The sequence below is a fragment of the Saccopteryx leptura genome, chromosome 3 (genome assembly GCF_036850995.1).
Source record: "Saccopteryx leptura isolate mSacLep1 chromosome 3, mSacLep1_pri_phased_curated, whole genome shotgun sequence".
Lineage (NCBI taxonomy): Eukaryota > Metazoa > Chordata > Mammalia > Chiroptera > Emballonuridae > Saccopteryx > Saccopteryx leptura.
Genome location: NC_089505.1, coordinates 73,989,637 through 74,016,614, shown reverse-complemented (window position 1 = coordinate 74,016,614; position 26,978 = coordinate 73,989,637). Strand labels below are relative to the sequence as shown.

Genomic DNA, 26,978 nt, shown 5'->3' with positions numbered 1-26,978 from the left:
GACAGACTGAAAGAATGTACAGTTAACAATAAAATTCAATAGCTAATGTTAACAAATACTATAACAAGCGTCTCAATACAATAAAGTGACTAAAACCTACTAGATTATTAAACAAAAATAAAGTTCTAACTAATATAACAGGATCTAAAATAAAATTCTTACAATCACAAATGTTCTTAACATGTTAATGTAATTTCACTAAGTCTATGTTGACACTATTGCTGCTTTATATTATTTACAAATTTAATTCAATCTTACTTTAGTTTGCAAAATGTTCTAAAGAGCAGAGGTCACATATATTCAGGAAAAGTCTATAAGGTACTGAAGTTGTAGTTATATGCCACACTCTGTAGCTAGAGACTAAGTCTTAATGATCATTGCTTTTTTTTTTTTACAGTGACAAGAGAGAGAGTCAGAGAGAGGGATATATAGGTACAGACAGGAACAGAGAGAGATAAGAATCATCAATCATTAGTTTTTTGTTGCAGCACCTTAGTTGTTCATTGATTGCTTTCTCATATGTGCCTTGACCACAGGCCTTCAGCAGACTGAGTAATCCCTTACTTGAGCCAGCGACCTTGGGTCCAAGCTGGTGAGCTTTTGCTCAAACCAGATGAGCCTGAGCTAAAGCTGGTGACCTCAAGGTCTCGAACCTGGGTCCTCTGCATCCCAGTCTGATGCTCTATCCACTGTGCCACCACCTGGTCAGGATGATCATTGCTTTTAATTAGAATTAAAATTAGGTCCCAGACTACAATAGGCATGGGGCATTGAGACAAGAGGAATAAAGGAGACACTATACATTAAATAAAGCAACAAAAATCAGACTGTCATTACCCACAGTAGAGATCTTTCAGGGATAAATAAAACTCAAATATTTAGACAAGGCATAAGAAATGGCCCTCGTGTTTACAAGAAATGAGATCAGTTTACCTGTTACTTGGAAGAAATTCCCTAGGCTCATAAATGGTGTTATTGGGCACCTTTAATCTTTTAGTGGCAAGTCCCAGTAGGTTGGGCAAGATCAGGTCACAGAAAGCAGGAAAGGCCTGGAAGAGACTGAACCCTCCCTCCTCAGAGCAAGGGGGCAGCTTACCTTCTCATGTCCCTTTTTCTACAGCAAAGGTGTGTCCCCTAGTGAGGCCAAGAAGCCTAGCAGGCCTCAGCTCAATGACCTTTCTTTCCATTTTTGAAGCAGCGCCCTGATGGAATCTTATGAAGCCCCTTTGGTCACTGGAGCCTTTAAGGGTATATGCCAAGAACTGGTATTTTCCTTATCTCTTTTGAGCTCTATTTGCCTTTTCTGTTTCTATCTTGGTCATTATAGACCTTAAAAGCCATGCTCAGAAGATCTCTCTGAGGGGCTTGAGAGCCCTTTTCTATCTATACTCTTGGAAAAAGACAAAAACAGCATTATTAGCTGATTAAATCAAGAAAAACAGGTTTTTGGTGCCTCCTTTAGAATTCCAGAGTCTCTTTGCTGCTGAATAACTCAGTACATTAGTATTCAAAAGAAATTTTAACAAAAGCATGATAAAATAGATTTGCAGGAGTTCCAGAATAGGACTCCTTTCCTTATATTACCTAGCATTGAACAATATTATTGCAAAATGACAATAAACTAAACATTAAATTAAAAAGACATTATTAATAAGTCCTAATATTTAAACTAAGATTCTAACATCACAGGGCTATAAGACAGCAAATAAAATAATTAACAAAAGGCCTTTGAAACAACACATACATTTTAACATGGAAAATACTTTTTTTACACAATAGTGTGGGGGGGGCACAATAAGTCACCACTCCTAATCCAGTGGTTGAAAAATCTATTAGTTAATAGAGCCAAATTACTAACAGTGCAGTAACTGAATTTTTTTTAAGAACCAAATTTTAAATTTGAACTATATATGTAAGCACCTTCCCTATTGAGGCAGCACCAACACTTGGCACTCCCGTTGGAGAGCTATACCTAAGAGGGCAACAAGCCACTATCTCCAACCCACCCCATGGAGGGCTTATTTCTAATAATTTTATTCCCTATAATCCTATTACTTATGATTCTATTACTCCTTCTGAAGCTGCAATTTAACTCATGAAACTGCCAATTAACTAGCAAGGTCCACACCTATGGTTTGTTAATTTCTAAATTCTTTTTCTCTCCTTTAAGATTTTTGTAAAGCAAAGTTCTAATTTTTTTTAAAGACCTTATTTATTCAATTCTTTTTTCAGAGAGGAGAGAAAGAGAGAGGGAGGGAGAGGGGGGGAAGGGGGAGGAGCAGGAAGCATCAACTCCCATGTGTGCCTTGACTGGGCGAGCCCAGGGTTTCGAACCAGCAACCTCAGTGTCCCAGGTCGATGCTTTAACCCACTGCGCCACGACAGATCCGGCAAAGTTCTAATTTTTAATACTATTCCTACCCTGTATTCTCCAAATGGGCAAAATCTCTTTAGGTCAGTAGGCAGATATTTGAAACTAGTTTCTATTCTATATTTTTAGTTACCTCATCCTTTTTTTTTTTTTATCACTCTTTCCCTCTGCTCTGCACACAGCAAGCTGAACACTAGCCTATCCAGGCGTCTGATGGCAGCGGGGCTTGGGGCTTGTCTTTTAGTACTTGGTTTGCTGTTGACTGTTTGCCTTCTGCTGGGGTGCAGCACAACTGCAGAGATTGGAGAGTGAAGGGGAAGGAAGGGGGCATGTGTACGTCCACCTCTCCCTGGCCACAACCCCACCCCCTCACTCTGCACACTGTGTGGTCCCACTCGAGGTTTTTTTCTTTTTTCTTTTTTTTAATTTAAATTGCTTGCTTGCCAGCTCTTTCTGTATTGAGCAAGCTTTTAGCCAGTTACTATATTCCGGACTGCTTTTACTATCTGAAGTTTAAAAGTTCCAGCTGATGTTACCTATTACAAAACAGATTTGTTCCAGGAGAATCTAAGAATTAGTGCACTAACATGAAAGAAAAGACAGACAATTAACTAGCACCCAGAATAAGAGGGTATTTAACTATAGAGGTATTAATTATTACACAAGACAAGGGGAAGAAGACAACAGAAAAGAATAATTTCCTCAGGGGAGAAATTTAACAGGATGCCCCGAAGCTAATTGGAGAACAAAAAGAATAATAGTTTGCCACTTAAGATTGCTTTTTAGTCAGAAGCTTCCAGCTTTAACACAAAAGACCTAAGGCACGCTTTAAAACAGACACATTTAGACATTAAAGACTTACACACACACACACACACACACACACACACACACACACACACACACACGAGCAAGCTTTCATAGCCAAGGGAAGGGCTTCCCTTTGTGGCCTCTCAGGTGTGTGCAGGCCGCATCCCTGCAAGGACTTTAGACTTAAGTGCAGGAATTTTTTTTTAGACAAAAGGAAGGAAAACAAAGGAGAATAAGGTCTCGATAAATACAAAGGTGTCTCAACCCAGGTTATTCTTTAAGAGCATAACACAACTAGCTGCTCTGGAAGTTCGGAGTCTCTACTCAGTCCCCTTTAATTATCTTTCCATAGTACAACTAAATGCATCCCAGAGAATCCTAATGAAGGCCAACGGACTTCCTACCGATGTCTAGGTCTTTGGAGAGTCCACAATGGGACTAGTTTTAACTCAGTAATGCCAGAAAGCTGGCTTTACCTACATACCTCTGAAGTTTCAAACCAGTGATGCAGATGATCTGTTTTACCTACACACCTCTGGAGTTACAACTCAGTAAAAGCAACAGATTTGCTTTACCTACAAAATTCCAGAGCTACAACTCAGCAAAACAAAAGATCTACCTCACCTACAATTTTCTGGAGTTTCAGCTCAGCAAAGCAGCTTTGAATGCCCTACCTACATCACCGGAGTTCCACATCTCTAAAGTCACAACTCAGCAAAGCCCCCCCAAATTACCTACATTCTAGTCCCAAACAAATTTGACCAGTACCAGTCTCAGACAGAGCAAGTGTTTAGAGAAAAGCCAGAATATTCAGTAAAGCAAAAAGAGTTGCTTTACCTACCTCCTTGAGTTCTCTGCTGAATAGTCCAAATTGTCAAATTTGGGAACTGGGGATGTCTAACAGAGAACTGTCTGGACCCACAGGAAGACTGGGATCCCTGAAAACATGTTAGGTGGCACACCTCTCCTCAAGATTCAAGCGGCACCAGGCAGTCTCCTGGACAGATCAGCCAATTTGGGATGCCTCTACCCAGTGATGTGACACACCGTAGGCCCTGCATGTATGCCAAATGTTGTAAAGTACCCAATCCACAATTCCACAGGTTTTCGTAGAGACACCAAGTCCAAATGAGTTTTTTTTTGAAATGAACAAATATTAAAACTTTATTTAGATAGATTCATATTTTATTGTTACAGTGACATATTTATGGTTGAATATAAATTAAAGGTCTGCTTGTACACCAAAGCCTGGTCCTTTGGGTGGTTCAGTCAAAGAGGTGAGACCCCAGCAGGCTCACAAGAGAAGTGTCCACTCCTTGGCCCAGGTTTTGGAATTTTGCCAGCTTTGAGCTCATCAATAATTTCTTCAATGTCCTGAGGTGTCAGATCCTCATAGTAGTTGTCATTTATTTGAACTATTGGTGCATTCACACAGGCCCCTAAACATTTCACTTCTATAAGAGTGAAAAGTTTGTTAGGTGTAGTCTTCCCAACCTTTATTCCTAGCTTTTTCTGAATGGCCTCCAATATGCTGTCTGAGTTTCGAAGCATACAAGGTGTAGTAGTGCAGACCTGAATCTGATACTTTCCAACTGGCTTTCGATTATACATTGTATAAAATGTTGCTACTTCATAAACTCTCATTGGAGGCACCTGTAAAACTTCTGCAACCTTGTTCATAGCAGAGATGGGTAGCCATCCATTCTGTCTTTGGGCTAAATCCAGGACTGGAAGCACAGCTGCTGCTTTATGCCCTTCTGGATAGTTTTTCACAATCACCTCTATCCTCTTATAGTTTTCTGGTGTGAAATCAAATGGAGTATCTGGGTTATTCTCAGGAGTATCTCTGTAAGGTCGGTGGATAGAGCATGGTCACGTAGGGACTCAGACCCGCCCACTTTGGCTAGGACCGCCCACAATCAAGCCCGCCAAAGGAAGCTTCCCAGGAACCATTTGGAAAGAAGCGATCGTCTGCCAGCCAGTGAAATTTCACCACGTCATAGTAGCTCCACTTCCCTAGAGGGACCCTTTAAATATCTGCCACGCGGTTTAATCTTTGCAACTTCCCTAGCCTCCATGTTTCTTTCCTCTGGGCCAGAGAACCTTGCTGGGTGGGGTGTGCGCTCTGTACTCAATAAAGCCGTTTACTTATTCCACACTTTGCGGCTCCGAGCCCTCTTCCTTCCTTCTCGGTGGGGAAAAATACCTTACATTTTTGGTGCCGAAACCCAGGAGGAGTTAGAAGTCCGCAAGGACCACTCCTTTCTCCTCCCCTCCGAGAAAGAACCAGGAAAAAGAACCAGGATCTCTGATCTCCAACCCACTTCGGTGCACGGTGCGGTAAGTCCCCTGCCTCCAGCTTTCCTCTCAGTTCTTTCCTCCGAGACTCCCTGTCTGAAACCGTAGCTACGTCAGGGAAGTCTTTTCCATCCGTCCGTCCATCCATCCGAGTGCGTGTGCTTGTGGAGACCTCCCCAAGTACATCCACTTTCATCCGTGGCTGGACCTTGAGTTTTTAGGACGCTAATACTCAAGTCTGACCACTCCGAGAACTGAGTGTGGCTGTTGGGGCACAGGAATTTCCCTCCCTAAGGAAGAAGAAACTGTTCTTCTTCTCCGCTGTGGCCAGGCCACAGAACCCACTCGATTAGCCTCCTGAAGGGACTTTCGGTGTTAACACCCTCACCAATTTAACTATCGCCAAAAAAGCTGGGAACTGATTGGAGATCTCTTTCATACACGGCTCCTAATTATTTGTGCAACTGTCCTTAATCTTTGTGCTGACTGTTCCACCGCATGGGCATTTTTCTGGCCAGAGAAACCTTACCTAAAACCTCTATTTCTAATCTTTCCTTCTCCGCGGACTCCAAACTCTCTCCCCTCCCTTCGCAAAAACCTGTTTCTTATTCGCCATCTACTAACTACCTTCTCTTTCTCCTCCCCTGCTGGCCAGGGGCCTCTCCCTTCCACTGTGCTCTCTAGTCTCGCCTCCGTCAGGCCTTTCTCAGCCTGGCATTGGCTCTTACACCAGTTTTCAGGACGTCCAACCCCAATTTTCTTACAGGAAGTTCCTGCCCTGTCCTGCCTTTGGCTCCAGCGTTTTTCCTGTGGAATCTGGGTGCCGGGCTCCACATGAGCCCCCTTCCACTTATTCCCAATCCCCCAAACCCCTATCCGGAACCTATGAACACGGCATTTAAAGTTTTTAACGGTCTCAACTAGTAGAAACAGGCCTGTTCGCCAGGCCCCCATGCAGCAGAAGGTAACGCTCCAAACCCCGACTCTTGTGGCAACGCTGTGACCAGCAGAGCCACCAGCAGCTTGCTTTAAGTGTGGCAAGCAGGACCACTGGTCCCAGCAGGGCCCCTTCTGGCAGCTGCCCACTGAGCCCTGCCCTGACTGCAAGCAGCCCAGTCACTGGCGGAGTGAGTGCCTCTTTGGGCAACAGGTTTTTTCCACAGCACCTCTACGTGGAGGACAAGCTGCCCAAATGGAAGGGCAATCCAGCCAGGTGGGTGCATCACTCGAACTCCTAGGACATGGCCTGGACTCAGAGAACCCAGGGTTCTGCAACAAGTGGGTAAGTCAGTCCACCTCATTTCTTGTGGACATGGGGGCTGCCTTCTCTGTTTTTGCCTTTATACTCTGGACCTCTAGTTCCCTCACAGGTTTCGGTTATGGGAATGGATGGGACCCCTTCCTTTCTCCTTTTTACACCACTCCTGACATGCAGTTTTGCCTCAAGCTTTCTTCCTCATAGGACCACTGGCAGTTGGAACCACTGGACTCCATCCATCTCCAGCTCACCAAAAGGCTGGACCCTGCAAAATCCCCTATTACTCCTCTCTTTTTTTTTAAATCCTTACAGGACCGCATCTGCAAAGTTTCTCCAATCACGGCCACACAGATGTTCCTCTTGACACCCCTCAAAGCCATCACCTTCTGATCTCCCTCTCCCCACGACGCCCCTATTCAGCAGGAAGTAGCAGATGAATAAACGGCGCCCCTTTTTCTATTTAACACAAAAGGTCAGAATGTAAGGTCGGTGGATAGAGGCATGGTCACGTAGGGACTCAGACCCACCCACTTTGGCTAGGACCGCCCACAATCAAGCCCGCCAAAGGAAGCTTCCCAGGAACCATTTGGAAAGAAGCGATCGTCTGCCAGCCAGTGAAATTTCACCACGTCATAGTAGCTCCACTTCCCTAGAGGGACCCTTTAAATATCTGCCACGCGGTTTAATCTTTGCAACTTCCCTAGCCTCCATGTTTCTTTCCTCGGGGCCAGGGAACCTTGCCGGGCGGGGTGTGCGCTCTGTACTCAATAAAGCCGTTTACTTATTCCACATTTTGTGGCTCCGAGCCCTCTTCCTTCCTTCTTGGTGGGGAAAAATACCTTACAATCTCTGTGCACAAATAAGGCACCTCCAGTTCCATTCTGCACAGCTGTCTTATGCAAATTTCTTATGTTTTTCCCACTGGACGGTGAAACCAGCCACCCGAGCTCAGAGCACCACGGAGGAGAACATGGCGGGCCAAACTGTTAGTCTTTCATGATGGCACCAGGCTAGGATCCCTAGCAAGCCCCGGACGCACAGTGTGCGTGCTCCCAAGCTAGGCCAGCACCACCGGGAGGGCAACCAGTTCCCTACGCAGAGGCTGCCATGGCGCGCAAGGGCTCCCAAATGAGTTTTTGAAGAGTTTTATTAAAGGAGGAAATTTATTAAATATGCCGGCCACATATAGCTTACACGGGGCAGTCCTAAATCATATGCCTATAATATTCTAAAAGCTGGTTATATACCCTTATGTAAAGCCAGTATCCAAGGCCAGGGCCACTATCTCAGCAGCCGCCTGGCCCATGCAGGTTCGCATTGGATTCGGACAGTCGGCAAAGAAACAACGGAGCCAAAAGCTGATGGGCCATAGTCTTTAATCCTAGCTTGCATTCGGCGGGCAAGTAAAAATACACACTGGGCTCCAAAACCCATTCACATTCAGTGCTCACAAAGCTACTGACTTATCCGAGTTTTCTAGAATCAAAGGTTTCTAGCTCACCAGCCTTATTCTCCTCAGTTCCCCATCTCCTTCCTTATCCCAGATACAAACTGCACAAACTGGCATCTCACTCAGCACTCCGCCATCTTGGCTGCTTTTCCTGGCCTCCTCCACGTGGCCTCCTCCCGCTGCTGGCTCTACTCTCTCCTCTGCTGAAAATCTCAGGAACCAAGAGCCCAAACTCCCATTTTGCCCCCACTTTATACTGTAGCTTCACAACCTCTAATCCAATATACAAAGTAGGGAAGTCTCTAATACAAAGTCACTTTCTGAGGCATGATAGGATTGTACTGCCCTACATCAAAAAGGGTGGGAAAGGCTTAATCCCAAAACCAAGCCCCAGGCTACAAGGATTCTCAACACACATTAATATCACCTGGGTGATGGCCTCACGTGGGCAACGTCATCTTTAACAAAGTGAGCATAATATATTTTATCCGCCCAACACCTTAATTAAACATGGGCAGGGAAAAAGCCTGACATCACGACATAAGCTTATAATCTTTGTTTTCACCTACACAGGTTTGGGAAAAGGATGAAGAGGAGGGAATGGGACACAATTCATTAGCAAGTTTATAACATTCATCTACAGGGTTCACAAAAAGACATTTCTACATATTAAAACTTACAAGGTGACACAATGGTAAAAATGTCACTTTACATATTAAAAGACATTCCTATATTTTTTAATGTTCAGTTGCTATTTCTTTGTCTAGAGATACATACATTAACTACATGATTTCAGGAGGGGAGGGGTAGTTCCCATGGGGACGAATGCCTGTAAATGGCCCATTAATATAAGTAAAGGTTTATTTTAATTTTTCTCTCTCTACACCTGGCTAGCTATTCACTCGCTTTCTTATAGGTGTGGGGGAAGGTCAGAGACTCCAAATCTCCTTCCCCTTTGCATTTACAACACAATACCATTGGCCATCTTGGTTTTATGCTAATCACACAAGTCCAAAGATTATTTACAAAATTTCTCTGTATGCCTAGCCCAAATTAATATAATAAAATGTTCTTTAAGCTTCCTAAAATATTAATATTAATTTTGTAGCTTTTGGTACCTTACAACTTTAGATCATCTAGGCTGCTCTTCCTCTCTGGTTGGTGATGGCCAGCCCCAATCAGAACCCATTTCTCCAAATCTTTTTCTGGTCTTAAAAATTTTAAGAAAATTTTTGCTAGCTGTTGGGCATATAAAATATATTATGCTCAATTTGTTAAAGTTGGTGCTGCCCAGATGGAAGCCCATTGCCCAGGTGATGATATTAATGTGTGTTGGGGGTGGGCTGTGGGAAGGCAGGATCCTTGTAGCCTGGGGCTTAGTTTTAGGACTAAGCTTATCCCACTCTTTTTGATGTGGGGTGGTGCAATCCCATCATGCCTCAGATAAGTGATTTTGTATTAGAGACTTCCCTATTTTGTATACTGGATTAAAGGTTTTGATTTCTGCACTATAAAGTGGGGCAGACCGGGAGCTTGCGCTCTCAGTTCCTGAGATTAGCATTAGAGAGGAGAGCAGAGAAAGGCCAGATGGAGGAGGCTAAGAGAAGCAGCCAAGATGGCGGAGTGCTGAGGGAGAAGCCAGTTTGTGCAGTTTGTGCAGGGAGAAGGAAGGAGATGGGGAACAGAGGTGAATAAGTCTGGTGAGCTAGAAACCTTTGATTCTAGGAAACTCGGATAAGTCAGTAGCTTTGTGAGCACTGAATGAGCAGGTTTTGGAGCCCAGTGTGTGTTTTTACTTGCTTGCCAGGTGCAAGTTAGAATTAAAGATTATGGCCCACCAGCTTTTGGCTCCGTTATTTCATTACCATCTGTCCAAATCCAACGTGAACCTGCATGGGCTAGGTGGCTGTGATGAGTGGCTGTGGATACTGGCCTTACATTAGCATTTTGTGGTTGATGTTCCTTTACCTGAAGTATGACCTCTTCTCTTTACAGTATCACTCTCTGCTGTTCCGTCCACACCCAAACTCTTGACCATTTCTAAAAATTAAAGACTTCCTATTTAAAAATACAAACTTTATAAAAATTGCGGTGATGATAAGGTATTTCTGCTGAACCTCCTAACACATTTAGCTCACTTCTTTTGATCTGGAAACTCCACTTTCTGAAAATACACTCGCTTTCCGCAAGAGTCATAGTGCCAAGAAATCAGACAATTTGAGGGCGTTTCCACCTTCCAGCCACCCTAGGCTCCAGGTTCCAATGTTGTTGCTTTCCTTATATAGGACTTCAGGTTTCCCAACAGGGTGGCCCCAATGCGGCACTGCGGTGCGAGAGTTCAGTGATGTATCACCTTCAAGGGCAATGCGAGAATCGCCTGTGTTTTTTCTAGCGCTTCAGAACCTTGTGGGCCGCCTGTAGCCAGACGTTCTATCTGGATAATGCTTCCCGGCATCAAATCACTTCGCAGAAGTATAAAGATTAGATTTCTCATGGGCTACAGAAAACCAAGTCAGTGTGCTCTTCTCTTTCAAGTTTTCTAAAATGTTTTGTGTAAGGTTGGCGGATAATGGGGAAAGGTCAGGCCCAAAGCTAGGACCACCCACAACCAAGCGTGACAAAACAAACTTCCCAGGAGCCCTTTGAAAAAAGAGACACCTCCGTCAGCCAGTGAGATTTAACTGCATCATATTAGCTCGACCACTCTAGGGACCCTTTAAATATCCCTCACGTGGTTTAATCCTTGCAACTAGCCTAGCCTCTGTCCCCGGGGCAAGGGAACCTCATCAGGCAGGAAGCGCTCTGTACTCAATCAAGCCTTTTATTATTCCACACTTCGTGGCTCTGGCCCCTTCCTTTTTTCTCAGCAGAGAAAAATACCTTACATTTTGTATTGTGGGAGGTTTGTTTCTGACATCTCAGAGTAGCTGAGAAAACAGAGCAGAAGTGGTGCAGTGTGGACCCTGGAATTATGGCGGTGAAAGCAGTCGTGTGGAAGGAGGTACAAGGTATTTTGGAGGAAGCAGGTGACTGCCTGTGGTTTGGGTCCTGTTGGGCAAATAAGCTCTAAACAATGTTTTTTTAAGTTTGCTTGCTTATATTTTGCATTGGCCTGGGTAGTAGTCTGTGTTAGGATGCACTGTTTGCCCTCAGGCGGCAGATTGTAAATTGCGGATTGCCTTCCTGTCGGAGGGGCCGCTGTATGGCTGATGTTTGCTGGAGAAGGGTTTTTTCTCCCCTAGCAAACCTGGGTTCATGTTTATGATCCCATGTTCAAGGCAGTGACCTCAAGGTTTGAACTTGGGTTCTCAGCATCCCGGGCTGATGCTCTATCCAGTGCGTGGCTGCCTGGTCAGGCATTTTTTTCAATATTTTATTTATGTATTTTAGAGATGGGGAGAGAGAGAGGAAAAGCAGCGGGAAGCATCAACTTGTCGTTGCTCATTATATTGCCTTGACTGGGCAAGTCTGGGGCTTCAAACCAGCACCCTGAGCATTCCAGGTTGATGCCCTATCCACAGCGTCACCACAGGTCAGGAATGATGTATTGTATAAGAAATATAATGCTGCATCTGCAAACAGATGGACTGAGTCCAAAATGGCATCAACCTTGTGTGCCTGAAGATTTAACCTTTATAGGGTTAGTGAGCTAGCCTTGCCAAGATTAATTTTGGTTGGGAATTTTGGGGTGGGGGAAGGGGATTACTTAATGAGGAAATTACCCCAGTGGGGGTGTGGGTGGGAGTGGTGAGGGGAGATGGAAGATCAGTCAGTTTCTCTCATGTGGAGAGTTAAGGAACTGTCATGGCCCCAAATCACTTGAACATGGTTAGTAAAGGATTTTTGGTAAGGGGCCCTAGACTCCAACCTAACTGGTATAGAAGTAGTGGTATAGAAGAAAAAGAAAAAAATTAAGTTGTTCTAGAAGTTCAGTTATTTCTGAATTGTTAGAAAGATTTGTTTAAGGTGCAGAAATTTTGTGCAAGGGGAAGAAATGAAAGGAGAAAGGACTGAGGAAGTAAAGAGAGGTAAAAAAAAAAAGGGGGGGGCTGCCCTAAGACCTGAAACAAGCAGGAAGCAGTTAGAGAAGATTGACATGAGCATCACTGTACATACACCCCAAGAGAAAAAAATAGGCTGCAATGTTAAGACATATCTGACCTTCTACTGCTAAAATTCTGTCCATTTCTGAGGGACAAAATATGCTTCCGCCTCTTATTTTTCAATAACTCATGCTGAGGTATTTTTTTAAAAAGTCACTGACCAAGGCCATAGACCAGGATGTGCTAATCTGAGCACACTAGATGCACCAACCCCCTTGTCAGTGAAGGCCCGGGGCTGCAGCCCCTAGTGCCTGGAGATATTACTCCCTCCAGCCCCTTGGTGTTGAAGCTGCTCTACCCACTCGCAGTTGCTGGTCAGGCTTAAAAAGCCATTCTTACCCTCTTCTCTGCAAAGGTTCCTGTACCATCAAGTCTCTATCTTTGTATGAGTCTGCTCATCAGCATTTTATTTTGTTCCTGTGGCTTGTCGATTATACTAATATTGTACTCCTATAATTAAAGTAACTTTAAACTTCTTAACTGATAAAGCATATCTTTCCATTTTTTAAATTTAAACTGTATACAGCTATCAGATTTAGATATTAATTGGGATTACATTGGTTGTATATATACATTTGGGAGACAAGATATTTTAAAATATGCGGACTTCTTAGACTCATGTTCACAGTCAACCTTTCCATGTATTTGTCTGTTAAAATTTCTGCCAACTGTTTTAAAAATAAATATAGTTTTTAAATTTTAAAAAATTTGACCAGGTGGTTGTTATATCTAGACAGTGAGGAAACAAACATTTTGCCACACAATTAAGTAGCCAAATTAAGGAATCTTTAATCAATTGCAGCAACCATGAGTGAATTCACATCCTAAAGAACTCATAGCCCCTATCATACTTAAGGGTTTGCTTCTATAGGCCTAAAGCAGAGAGGGGTGGGGTGAGCGCCTAGCCAAAGCAGTTTTACAAAAGCGAAACAGGCTTTTGGTTATCCTTGGAACTGTCTAGGGAGAGAGTGCTCAGCAAAACATGTTACAAAAAGCAAAAGAATGTGTTTGGTTATCTTGGCCTTTTACAGAGATTGTTAAGGCCGTTTCCTGAAGGCTTTCTGGAATCTAGACATTAGTGAACATTTATGGTCTGTACAGAACTCTTCATTTACTCAACTGCAAATCTTGCAAAACTCATTCTATGGTCAGGGATATGGTATTTCTACATTTCAGCAATGATGCAGTGAATAGAGTTTTGGATTGAGACACAAAGAACTTAGGTTCTAAACCCTGAAGGAGCTGACTTCAGTGCAAGTTCATCTGATTTGAGCGTGGCTTCACCAGCTTTGGTGCAGGGTGGCTGACTTGAGCCCAAGGTTGCTGGCTTGAACAACGGGTCACTTGCTCTGCTGTAGCCTTCCTGGTGAAGACATATATGACAAAGGAATCAAAAAACAAGTAAGGAGCCTCAATGAAGAATTGATGCTTCTTACCTCTTTATCTTCCTCTCTATCACTCTCTCTATCTCTGTCACAAAAAATTTTTTTTAATTTATTTTTTGATTTTAGAAAAAGAAGATGAAAGCAAGAGACAGATGAAAATATGATTTTTTGTTCCAATTATTAATGCATTCATTGGCAGATTGTTGTATGTGCCTTTACTGGGGATGAAATCTGCATCATTGACATTTCTGGACGACACTTGAACCAGCTAAGTTGAGTTACCCGGCCAAGGCTCAACATTTCTTGCTCAATATAAAATATTTTCATTGGTCTTCAAAATGCTAGGTTATAAATTCTGTTTTGTTTCTTGATGGCCTGTTTCTATGTCAGTTACTGGGGGTGGTATGTTGGAATTTTGTGCTATTTGTCTGGATTTGTTCATTTCTTCCTGTTTTGTGGTCCATTTGTCTATACATTTTAATGCTTTGTTGTTAGGTGCATAGGAATGTTAGAGTTTTAATAATTTCTTTTTGTTTTAGGATTTTATAGATTGATTTTAAAAAAAGAAAAGAGAGAGAAATGCTGGTGGTGGAGAAGAGAGGAAAGCATCAACTTATAGTGGTTGTTTTTCACTTGTGCCTTGACCAGGCAAGTTCAAGGTTTCAAACCAGTAACTTCAGCATTCTGGGTCAACATTTGATCCATTGCACCCCACGAGCCAGGCAGGAATTCCAGGCTTTTACAAGGTAGTGAATTGAAACTAATTCTAGTTAGCATGCTTCTTCTTTCTTGGGAGTGACTTTTAGTTGTTCTCATTTATTTTGTGTAAGAGTATGGTTACAGCAGATTATTTTAGGTGAATCTTTTCACGCTCTTTTTCTTTCTTACTTTTTTTTTTTTTAGAGAGACAGAGAGAAATGCAGGGACAGATAGGGACAGATCAACTAGAATGGAGGGAGATGAGAAACATCAGCTTGTAGTTTTCGGCACCTTAGTTGTTCATTGATTGCTTTCTCAAACATGCTTTAAAGATGGGGGTTCTTCAGCCAAGCCACTGACCCAGTGATTGGGTTGGTAACCTGGGTCAAGCCAGTTTCCGTAAAATCATGTCTGTGAGCCAAAGCTGAAACTGGTCAGTTCCTGCTTAAGCTCAATGAGCCCATTATTAAGGCTGATGAGCCCACGCACATTTAGGCGACCTTGCAGGTTTGAACCTGGGTCCTCAGCATCACAGGAAATGCTCTGTCCACTGCGCCACCTCCTGGTCAGCCAGTTCTATTTTTTTCTAACTTTTTATTCCAAGCATTCCAGATGGTTATGTTACTTAGATGTCACCTATAATAGGATGTTATTTGATTTTAAATTTTATTTGAATGTGACAGTTTTGTGGAGTTTGTATTTAATGTAACTAACAGAAATGTTTATTTTGTTTATACTAAATATAATTTTTCATGTGTTTTTTTAAACAGTAATCTAAGTTCATTGTAGTTGCTTACATTGTTTTTTTTTTCTGTATCTCGTTTCTTATTTTACATTTATTTTTTGGTCTTGTTTAAAATAATTTTGTAGATTGTACTGATTGATTATTTTAGAGAGGGAGACAGGGAAACATAGATTAATTTGTTTTGCTTATTTATGCATTCATTGGTTGCTTCTCACATGTGCCCTGAGCAGTGATCAAACTTGGAAACTTTGTATATGGGGAAGACTCTCTTCACCAACTGAGCTACTGAACCAGGTCTCAGATGAGTTGTGTTTTTTTATGTTTTTAAATTTATTCATTTTAGATAGGGGGTGGAGAGAGAGAAAGAGAGAGGGAGGAGGGAAAGGGGGAGAAGCAAGAAGCATCAACTCCCATATGTGCCTTGACCAGACAAGTGCAGGGTTTCTAACCAGTGACTTCAGCGTTCCAGGTCAACGCTTCTATCCGCTGTGCCACCACAGGTCAGGCTTGAATAAGTTTTTAGAATTATATTTTCCACATCTGTAAGCATAGAAATTTAAGACAGCTGTTAGTTTTCATCCTGACAGTAGAGGTTATGTATAGTGTGAAACTTTATTAAATCTTTGTGAGGGATGGTATCTTTATACTTTTCTATGATAATATAGGGATCTAAAGGCACTTCAACTTCATTGACCACGTTCCAATTTTTAAAAATTTTTGTGGGCTTTTGTTTTCTATATATGTTTCAAACCTTAGATGTTATAATTATTGCTTATGGGATGGGGTGACACTTTTGATTGGAGTGTCCATCTAATATGTCAAGGTTGCTGGTTTGATCCTTGCTCAGGGCACAATTGGAGTCAACTAATGAGTGTGTAAATAGGTTGAAGAACAAATACATGGTCCTCTTTCTCTTCTCCATGCTCTCTCTCTCTCTCTTTCTTTCTCACTCTTTCTCCCTCATTCTCAAATTAATAAATTGATGCTGGACCAATTCTTTACAAATGAACAAATGAACCAGGGATTTAGGGCCATAATTTCTATATAATATTTACATAGTCATTCTACAACTTACTGACATTTAGTAAGTTTTCACTTGTGACATCATCAAGATTCAGTTTTTTAAAAAAATTATGACCTCATAGATAAAGGAATTAGATAATGGTATTATTATTGTTATGTTTTGCAAATCATTTGTACAATTTAAGTACAGTTCTTCATTACATATATAATGTGAAAATATTTTCTTACAATCTCTGTCTTTAGTCTTCACTTTCTTAAAAGTTGGCGCATCTCTATTCCTTCCTTTCTGCCTGTCCCTGACTTTCTGTTTGTCTCCCTTTCTTTCACTAAAATAAAAAAAGGAAATGAATTTAGTTACATGGGTGGATGTACTTCTTTCTCACTATATAAGTGAAAATGTGCTTACTGAATACATTTTCTCTTTTAAATAAGTAATTCCGGAATATAAGTTTAGTTATCTTTCTTACTTTTTAGTTTACACTTTTTCTTATCTCAAGCAGTGACTGCACTCTCCAGTACACAATAGGAAGGTGGGTTTGTCGTGGACATCTGTGTCCTTCCTGTTGCCTCCTCATATTATTCACCTGCCACAGTGTCTGCAGTTACCAGTTTCTAGGAGGGTAGAATCATAAAATATGATTCATCTAGGATTACTAATTTAATTTCATAACAATGTTTATTATATTCTTTTTTTATTTTTTAAAGTTTAGAAAGAGAAGGGGGAGAGAGAGACAGAAACATGGATCCATTTCTGTATGTACTGTGCCCATCATCAAACAAGGAACTTTTATGTACCAGAAGATGGTCTAACCCCGTGGTCCCCAACCCCTGGGCCGCATATTGGTACCGGTCCATGGGTCATTTGGTACCGGTCCACAGAGAAAGAATAAATAACTTACATTATTTCCGTTTTATTTATATTTAAGTCTGAATGATGTTTTATTTTTTAAAAATGACCAGATTCCCTCTGTTACATGCATGTAAGACTCACTCTTGACGCTTGTCTCATAAGTTTGACAATTATATTTAAAAATACCACAGTTTTTATGCTGGTTGCATAATTTTATTTTGTGCATTTATCCGTTCCACCCTAAAGGCCGGTCCGTGAAATTATTTTCTGACATTAAACCGGTCCGTGGCCCAAAAAAGTTTGGGGATCACTGGTCTAACCAACTGAGTGATCCTGACCACTGCTATAGTATAGTTTAGGACTAAAAAATTTTGTTTAATGTGGTTTATTTCTGTCATTAATTCCTTTTTAGTATGTGACAGAGACAGAGAGAAAGACAGATAGAAATTATTATTTTAATTTACTGATTTTTAGTGAGAGATGAAGGGAGAAAGAGAGACAGGCAGGGACATTGGTCTGTTCCTACATGTGTCCCCACCCAAGATTGAACCAGCAACCTCTGAACTTCAGCAGGATACTCTAAACAACCAAGACAGCTGGCTAGGGCACTTCAGGTGATTCTAATTTGCATCCATCTTTGAACAGCAAGGCTTGGGGGCCTGAGATCTGGGGTGAGAATGAAGGGACTCTGCTGTGCGTGGGTTTGGTCTGGAATTAGGCCTGTGACCTGCAGGGCAGCATCTAATTAGTGGGTGTCTCCACTGCTGAGGTGTGTGTGACCAAGTGGGCAGCATGATCTGAGGACGGGTGTCAAAAACCACTTTTTTGTCTTTGAGAACAGTTTCTATCCCAGAATCCCTCCTGTGTCCATGGGTAGCAGTCACCATCTTTGCCATACAGAGAGGTCATTCCTGTGTGTGGCTGTGGCACAGGAAGGGGGTATGATGGTAAATAGCGTATCTTCTACTTTCCAGACTGACTTCCAGAAACCCTTGTTGCCTGAGGAAGAAGCCTGGAAGAAGAAGGAAGGAGGCTTCAGCAATGGCTCTTTCTCAGATAAAATCATATTCTCCATTCATTGTTACATCTGTCTGTTTATTTGTTTTTTCTTATTTTATTTTTTGATTTTAGAGAAAGGAGAGAGACAGAAAGGGGGTGGATGAGTGGAAAGCATCAACTTGTGTTAGTTGCTCCATGTGTGCCCTCACTGGGAATGCCTGGGGTTTCGAACCAGCAACCTCAGTGTTTCCAGTCAGTGCCTATCCACTGCCCCACCAGAGGTCAAGCTTGTGTCTGTTCTTTTTGAAATGCCCTTTGACTTGCTGTTCTCTGACTCTGAATTGTGCTGCCTGATGTTTTTTTACACTCAGCCTGGGCCGTCACTTGGTCCCACTCAACTCTGCTTCAGTGCCATCTCAGTGTGACCTAATGACAAGGGACTTGTAAAAAGCCTCCCCTGGGCGTCATCCTGGGTAAGGCTTCAACCCTTGGATTGGAGCTAGGATGCGAGCATTGTAGTGTGGTTGAGGAAGGGAGATTGTCCAGGAACCATGTTGGATATACTATCACTGTCAATTAAGTGAAAAGAAAAAGCACATAGAGGTCATGGACTGATGTGGACAAATACCTGATCAGTTCTGGAAAAGGGGCCAATTAGGGAAAAATTTTCTGCTTTTGTAATACATTTGAAGCTACATGAGTGAATTACTGAGTTAAAAATCAAAATGGAACTGAGCAGATAGTTCACAGACAGACAAACATTTCTGGTAGAGGGTGTTTCGTTACATCATCCATTTGTGTAATCAACTCACTGTCTGACAATTCAAGATTTTTTAGGTTGGTTTTACCACTTCCAGTTCTCAAAAAGTTGCATTTAATGGGACACAGCATAAGCAGTACTGAGAGGGAAGTTCATAGCATTATAGGCATGACTTAAGAAGCTGGAAAAAACTCAAATAAACAACTTAACTCTGCATCTAAAATAATTAGAAAAAGAACAGCAAGTAAAGCTCAGAGGTAGTAGAAGGAAGGAAATAATAAAGATCAGAGCAGAAATAAATGACATAGAGGCTAAAAAAAATACAAAGGATCAATGAAACCAAGAGCTGGTTTTTTGAAAAGGTAAACAAGATTGATGAACCCTTAGCCAGACTCACCAAGAAAAAAAGAAGATTCAAATAAATAAAAGTAGAAATGAGAGTGGAGAAGTAAAAATGGCACAGCAGAAATACAAAGAATTGTAAGAAAATACTATGAATAACTGTATTCCAAAAAATTAGACAACCTAAGTGAAATGGACAAATTCCTTGAAAAAATATAATCTGGAAGTATTAGAAAACCTAAATAGACTGATTACAACAAATGAGATTAAAAACAGTTATGAAAAAGCTCCCACCAAACAAAAGTCTTGGACCAGATGGCTTCACAGGTGAATTCTACCAAACATGCAAAGAAGAATTAACTCCTATTCTTCTCAAGCTATTTCAAAAAATTCAAGAGGAGGGAAAACTTTCAAGCTCGTTTTATGAGGCAAGCATAGTTCTGATTAAAAAACCAGGCAAAGACGACACAAAGAAAGAAAACTATAGGCCTATATCCCTGATGAATTTAGATACTAAAATTCTTAACAAAATATTAGCAAACTGGATCCAGCAATACATGAAAAAAATCATACATCATGATCAAGTGGAATTTATTCTGGGGAAGCAAGGCTGGAAGTGTTATAAAGTACAATTTTTCCAGGTTTACATAGAGACCCCAAGTTCAAATAAATTTTTAAGGAGTTTTATTAAAAGGAGGAGATTTAATAATATACCAGCCACATATGACCAACATGGCATTGCTGACCCAAATAGTGCACACCAACTCTAGCCCTCAGACAGGTTATATACCTTTGATCATTCACAGATTGGTGGGAAAAGGAGGAGGGGGAGTGATGACACAATTCATTAGCAAGCTTATAACATTTGTCTATAGGATTTATAAAAACTATTTTTACATATTAAAACTTATAAGCTAACACCATAGCGAAAAATGTTATTCTACATATTAAAAGATATTTCTAAATTTTCTAGTGTTCATTAGCCATTCCTTTGTCTAGAGGTACATACATTAATCACACGTTTTTCATGAGGGGAGGGGGAATCTACATGGCACCAGGGGATAAGCGCCTGCGAGAATGACCCATTAAAAAACAAAGAAAGAAAAAAAAAAGGCTCACCTTATCTCTCCTCCCCATTCCCCCACACCTGGCCAGATGCTTATTTTCTTCCTTACAGGTGCGGGGGAAGGGAGAAAAATCTAAGTATTTTTTCTACTTTTATTCAAAACCTCGCACAAAATCTTTTTATAATACAAAGTTGTTGTCTATTTTGAGCTGGTGCAAATCATACACAAGTATAAAAATCATATTTATAAAATCTCTCTGTATACTTAGCCCAAATTATAAAATGTCTTTTAAGCTTCCTAGTAAAAAAGGGATTTTCCTACACAGTGTATCTCTGCAAGGTAGGAAACTTTCATATTTCTTTTTCTTTATTTTCCACAGGAAGGACAGAACAAGAAACCTAACTATTTTCCCTAAAGTATTAATATTAATTTTCTATTCTTTGGTACCTTACCACAGTACAATATTCATATATCAATCAATGTAATTCATCACATAAAGAAAAGGAAGGAGAAAAACCACATGACAATATCAATAGATACAGAAAAAGCATTCAATAAAATCCAGCACCCATTTATGAACAAAACTATCAGCAAAGTGAAAATACAGGGAACATACCTCAACATGATAAAGGCCATCTATGACAGGCCCACAGCCAACATCATACTCAATGGGCAAAAGTTAAAAACAATCCCCTTAAGATCAGGAACAAGGCAGGGGTGCCCCCTTTTCTACTCTTATTCAACATAGTTCTGAAAGTTCTAGTCACAGCAATCAGACAAGAATAAGAAATAAAGGGCATCCAAATTGGAAAAGAAGAAGTAAAACTATCATTATTTGCTCATGATATGATACTATGCATAGAAAACCCTAGAGTCGCAGTAAAAAAACTATTGGACCTGATAAAGAAATTCAGCAAGGTGTCAGGATATAAAATTAATACTTAGAAATCAGAGGCATTTTTATATACCAACAATGATCTGTCTGAATGAGAAATTAAGGAAACAATCCCCTTCACTATTGCAACAAAAAATAAAATACCTAGGATAAATTTAACCAAGGAGGTTAAAGACTTGTACTTAGAAAATTATAAAACATTGATAAAAGTAATCAAGGAAGATACAAACAAGTGGAAGCATATATTGTGTTCATGGTTAGGAAGAATAAACATCATTAAAATGTCCATATTACCCAAAGCAATTTATAATTCAATGCAATTCCTACTAAAATACCAAGGACATATTTCAAAGATATAAAACAAGTATTCCAAAACTTTATATGGAACCAACAAAGATTGCAAATAGCCTCAGCAATCTTGAAAAAGAGGAATAAAGTGGGTGGTATCACACTTCCTGATATCAAGTTATACTACAAGGCCATTGTACTCAAAACAGCTTAGTACTGGCATAAGAACAGGCATATAGATCAATGGAACAGAACAGAGAACCCAGAAATAAACCCACACCTTTATGAACAATTGTTATTTGAGAGGGGTGGTAATAGCATACAATGGAATAAAGACAGTCTCTTTAACAAATGGTGTTGGGAAAATTGGACAGCTACCTGCAAAAAAATAAAACTAGACCACCATCTTACACCATTCACAAAAATAAATTCAAAATAGATAAAAGACTTAAATGTAAGTCATTAAACCATGAGCATCCTAGAGGAAAACATAAGTAAGCCCTCTGACATCACTCACAGAAATATATTTGCTGATTGATCTCCACGCACAAGGGAAATAAAGAACAGGATAAATAAATGGGACTATATCAAACTAAAAAATTTTGCACAGCTAAAGACAATATGAACAAAATAAAAAGGCAAACCACACAATGGGAGAACATATTTGACCATACGTCTGATAAGGGGTTAATAACCAAAATTTATAAGGAACTTGTAAAAATCACCAGGAAGATAAACAGTCTTATCAAAAAATGAGCAAAAGAAATGAATAGACACTTCTCTAAAGAAGACCTACAGATGGCCAATAGGCATATGAAAAAATGCTCAACATCATTAATCATTAGAGAAATGTAAATTAAAACCACAATGAGATATCACCTCACACTAGACAGAATGGCGTTCATCAACAAAACAACACAGAGTAAGTGCTGGCGAGGATGTGGAGAAAAGCGAACCCTTTTGCACTGCTGGTGGGAATGCAGACTGGTGCAGCCACTGTGGAAAACAGTAGAGAGATTCCTCAAAAAATTAAAAATTGAACTGCCTTTTGACCCAGCCATCCTACTTTTAGGAATATATCCCAAGAACACCACATCAACTGTTGAAAAGGAGAAATGCATCCCCATGTTTATGGCAGCATTGTTTACAATAGCCAAGATCTGGAAACACCCCAAGTGTCTGACAGTGAACAAATAGATTAAAAAACAATGGTACATACAATGTGTCTGTAAAGTCATGGTGCACTTTTGACCGGTTACAGGAAAGCAACAAAAGACGACAGAAATGTGAAATCTGCATCAAATCAAAGGAAAACTCTCCCAGTTTCAGACCTATTCAGTGCAGTTCGATGTGGGCTCATACCCAGATTTTTTAGGGCTCCTTAAGTAGCTATCCCGTATAGCCTCTACAGACTCGTCACTGACTGATGGCCTGCCAGAACGGGGTTTCTCCACCAAACTGTTGGTTTCCTTCAACTGCTTATCCCACCGAGTAATGTTATTCCTATGTGGTGGTGCTTCGTTATAAACGCGTGGTTATTCACGTTGCACTTTGGTCACAGATTCGAATTTAGCGAGCCACAGAACACACTGAACTTTCCTCTGTACAGTCCACATCTCAACTGGCATGGCCCTGGGTTGCTCCGCTGTATACACGGTATTATGTCAACATCTGCGCATGCGCACATCCTGCCACATCATCCTACAGAAACTAGGAGGGTTTTCCTTTTATTTGGTGCAGATTTCACATTTCTATCGTCCTTTGTTGCTTTCCTGTGACCAGTCAAAAGTGCACCATGACTTTATGGACACACTGTATACACAATGGAATACTATGAGGCCATGAAAAAGAAGGAAATATTAGTTTTTGCAACAACATGGATGGACCTGAAAACTATTATGTTAAGTAAAATAAGCCAGCAGAGAAAGAAAAATATAATAATATGACCTCACTCATTTGAGGAATTAGATGAACAATATGAACTGAAGAGCTGAATAGAGACAGAGGCGGGATCAAAGGATCCAGAAGGAAAGCGGACAGAGGGAAAGGGGGTGATAGGGTGATAGGATGGTGAGAGCAGAAAAGCAAATCCTGGAGGAAAGGGGGGAGGGCGCTACAGAGAGAGGGACGGGGGGGGGGGGATGTACCAGGGAACATGGGAGAGGGGAGGATGTATTTCTTCAGGGGGATTTTAGAATCTATGTAAACACAATAAATTAATAAAAAAAATTATTTGGTATGACAGAGAGCTTTATTATACACATTTGCATCTAAAAAATCCAAAACATCCACTTTTTTTTTTTTTCTGTTTGTACCAAAACTCCCTTTGGAATTTTGGTATAGATTTCATCCTGTCTGTAGAATGCTTGAGTAACATGCACATTTCAACAGTAGTAACTCATTTACAACCCATTATTAAGAGATGTCTGTTTTTTCTTTAGCGTTCCAGGTCAATGCCCCACCAATGCACCAACACAGGTCAAGCTTGTTTTTTTGTTTTTGTTTTTTTACAGAGAGGCGCTGATAGTGACAGATAGATAGGACGGGAGAGAAATGGAAAGCATCAATTCTTTGTTGTGGCATCTTAGTTGTTAATTGATTGCCTTCTCGTGTGTGCCTTGGCGGGGGTGCAGGGACACGAGAGCAGAGTGAGTGACACCTTCCTCAAGCCACTGACCTTCGGCTTCAAGCCAATGGCCATGGGGTCATGTCTATAATTCCACACTCGCTCAAGCCTGCAACCCCGCACTCAAGGTGGCAACCTCTGGGTTTTGATCCTGCATCCTCAGCATCCCAGTTCGATGCTCTGTCCCCCATGGCACCACCTGATCAGGCTTACGGGGTGGCTTTCTGATGATTTGAATCTTTGATTTATTTTTGCAATGGTTTGTTTCCAGTTGGTATGTCATTCAGCTTGTTGACTGTTTTTAATTCCTGAGTATTTTATCCTTTTCAAAATTATGATAAATAGGACCATTTTCCTTAGTATTTGTAAGTTTTGTATACTAGTTGTATACAGCCCGCCTTGGCTATTATTTTTTGTCTTATATCCTGTATTGTCTCACAGAATGTAGCTGGTCCATCAGTCCATGTATCTGTATTTGTGAATTTTAAGAGTTCCAACTCTTTCAGTCTGTTTCACTTAATTTTTTTTCTGTATTTTCCTCCTCTGCTGATCTCTGCTTAAGTAGCCGCGCTGGTCAGCCCTCTTTCTTCACTGTAATTCTGTGTTTTCTGATAACTACAATAGAAGTACAATTGATACATTTTTCTTGTCCCACAGATGGTGAGATACATGTGAATAAAACTGATAAATGATATCCAAAAATATTTCTAGGGACAGCCCCTCTAATATCAGCTTATCAGTTTATTTTTATGTGTGTGCATGAATGCATGCCTATGCAGTTGCATGATTTTTTATACAAAACATCACCATTTTATAAGTTTTATATTTTTTGTAGTTGAAATGGTATTTTGAATATATTCCACAGTTGTGATTTTTTTTATACTATTGTAATGTTTTGAGTGAATGTAAGGGCCTCGCCATGTGGTGGCACAGGGGATTGAGTGTTGGCTTTGAACGCAGAGAACCATGTGTTGAAACCCCAAGGGTGCTGGATTGAGCAGAGGCTCACTGGATTGAGCCCAAGGTTGCTTGCTTGAGTAAGGGGCACTTCCTCAGCTAAAGGCCACTCCAATAAAGGAATATTTGTACATATGAGAAAAGAATCAATGAACGACAAAGGTGCTGCATCAAAGAATTGATACTTCTCATCTATGTTCCTTTTTGTCGGTCTGTCCCTGTCTGTGTCTCTCTCAAAAGGAAAAAAAAGAAAAATCAAGTAGATGCAAGAATAGTAATGTGTGTGTGAGCACAATGTGATGACCATTTATGTAGGAAAATATAGATAGACTTGACCTCATGTCAACTTGTTTCAGAGAACAGTTTGTCATTGTGTTTTTTAGGCTGCTTCCTATTTCAATTCTTAAAAAAAAATTTTCAGCCTGCCCTGTGGTGGTCCATTGAGCTGGATGCTGAGGTATCTGGTTTGAAACCTGGGGTTGCCCAGTGAAGGCACATCTGAGAAGCTACTGCTCCTAGTTGATGCTTCTTGCTATTGGTAGTTCCCCTGCTCTCAAAAAATAAGTTAAAAAGAAAATAAAGGAAAATTTTCCATTGATTTGAGGGATGGTGTCAATGAGAGAGAGTGAACCGTCAATTCAGTATTTCATTTAGTTCTCTATATATTTAGTAATGTACTCACTGATTTTTTTTCTCATGAGTGCCCTAACCAGGGATCGTACCTGCAACCTTTGTGCACAGGGATGATGCCTTACCCAATGAGTCACTCTTCCAGAGCATAATTTTTTAATTCCCTTTTCTTTCTTTCTTTCTTTCTTTCTTTCTTTCTTTCTTTCTTTCTTTCTTTCTTTCTTTCTATTTCTTTCTTTCTTTTTATGATGAAGACATAGAGAGGGGCAGATGAAAGTAGACAGGAAGGGAGAGAAATGAGAAGCATCAATTGTTTGTTGTGGCTCCTTAGTTCTTCATTCATTGCTTTCTCATATGTGCCTTGATGGGTCAGCTAGAGCAGATCACATGGCCCCTTGCTAAAGCCAGAGACCTTGGGCTTTAAGCCAGAGACCTTGGGCTGAAGTCAGCGACCATGGGATCAAGCTGGATGACTCTGTGATAAAGTTGGTGGCCTCGGGGTTTCAAACCTGGGTCCTTGGCATATTATTCCAATGCTCTATCCACTGCACCACCACCTGGTCAGGCAAGACTGATTACTGTTCATAGGTAATCTGTGAATATACTTGGAATTCTCTACTTTGATGAGAAATTCTCAATTAAGCCCTGGCCAATAGCTCAGTGGTAGAGTGTTAGCCCAGCTCTGGATATCCTAGGTTTGATTCTTGGCCAGGGTACACAGGAGAAATCACCATTTGCTTCTCCTCTCTGCACCCTTCTTTCTCTCTCTCTCTCTCTCTCTCTCTCTCTCTCTCTCTCTCTCTTTCTCTCTCTCTTTCTCCCTCTCTTTCTTCCTTTCTTTCTCTCCCTCTGCCTTTCCAACTGCCATGGCTCAATTGGTTCAAACGCATTGGCCCTGGGCACTATGAATGGTTCACTGGAGCCTCTTTCTCAGGTGCTAAAAATAGCTCAGTTGCAATGATGGCCCCAGATGGGCAGAGCATCAAGTCCAGACACGGGTTCCCAGGTAAATTCTGGTAGGTAGGGGTCCATGCGGGAGTCTGCCTCTCTGTCTCCCCTCTCACTTGGAGAAGAAGAAAGCAAACAAAATCCTTGATAACCTGCACCTGAGCTCCTTTGCATTTCTGGGCCTTCACCTCACTCCAGGGGGTTCAGATTTGAATTGGTGGAGTGTGGCCTTGGTCTTACATTTGAAAAGACTATTGTGGGCCCTGGCCGGTTGGCTCAGCGCTAGAGCGTCGGCCTAGCGTGCGGAGGACCCGGGTTCGATTCCCGGCCAGGGCACACAGGAGAAGCGCCCATTTGCTTCTCCACCCCTCCGCCGCGCTTTCCTCTCTGTCTCTCTCTTCCCCTCCTGCAGCCAAGGCTCCATTGGAGCAAAGATGGCCCGGGCGCTGGGGATGGCTCCTTGGCCTCTGCCCC

At 41.2% G+C, this 26,978-nt stretch overlaps 1 pseudogene; it reads right to left on the bottom strand.

The window, feature by feature from the left end:
* Positions 1 to 4,321: 4,321 nt before the first annotated feature.
* LOC136399298 (NADH dehydrogenase [ubiquinone] flavoprotein 2, mitochondrial-like) lies at positions 4,322 to 7,709 on the bottom strand (annotated as a pseudogene).
* Positions 7,710 to 26,978: the final 19,269 nt, after the last annotated feature.